At 52.2% G+C, this 632-nt stretch overlaps 1 protein-coding gene across 1 annotated transcript in view; it reads left to right on the top strand.

Annotated features, from left to right (window-relative positions):
• Window positions 1-632, top strand: part of MARCHF6 (membrane associated ring-CH-type finger 6) — a 57,991-nt gene that overhangs the window by 28,827 nt on the left and 28,532 nt on the right. The window lies entirely within an intron of this gene.

Below are 632 nucleotides of genomic sequence, written 5' to 3'. Positions count from 1 at the left end.
GGGTGGGAGGGACCCTGGGCTTCGGGGGTCAGCTGGGTGGGAGGGACCCTGGGCTTCGGGGGTCAGTGGGAACCCTAGAAACCATGCCTTGCGGCCCTTGTTTGGCAGGTGGAGAAGTGTGGGTTTCAGTGGTTTCCACTCATCCCTTGGGGTCTGCCTTCCTCCCCACATGTCTCAGACGGACGATGTCACTGAGGAGAAAGGCAAGGTGTGACTTACAGACAGTGCTCTCCATAAGTTCTGAGCCCAGTGGGGTCTGCGCTGGAGGCTGGAGGTTTCCTAACGAGGGTCGCTGCCCTGGGGAAGTTGAAGACTGAAAACATATTTAGGACCACTGCTAAATGTTGGCATCATCTATTTATCAGATGACACAGTATTGTGCAGGGTTTATGTATTTACCTAACTCGGAAATCTTGACAGATTGTTTGTAGAATGTTAAAAACCTGAGATGCCATGGAGCCTAAGGTAATATTCGTACAAGGTCTGCTTTAGAACCCCATCTTTTTCCAGCAGAGCCCCGTGGCTTTTCTGGTGGCCGTTCTAGGTGCTAGAATGGTTGTAGGGGCTTGTGTCTCTGCAGAAAGGGCTTGGTCACTGCATCTGACCTCCTAACTTCACGAGGGGGACAGCAT

This window comes from Orycteropus afer, unplaced genomic scaffold (assembly GCF_000298275.1).
Source record: "Orycteropus afer afer isolate SDZICR_OR568_19922 unplaced genomic scaffold, OryAfe1.0 scaffold00541, whole genome shotgun sequence".
Classification (NCBI taxonomy): Eukaryota; Metazoa; Chordata; class Mammalia; order Tubulidentata; family Orycteropodidae; genus Orycteropus; species Orycteropus afer.
Note: the sequence above shows the minus strand (reverse complement) of the source record. Positions and strands in the feature narration are given on the sequence as shown.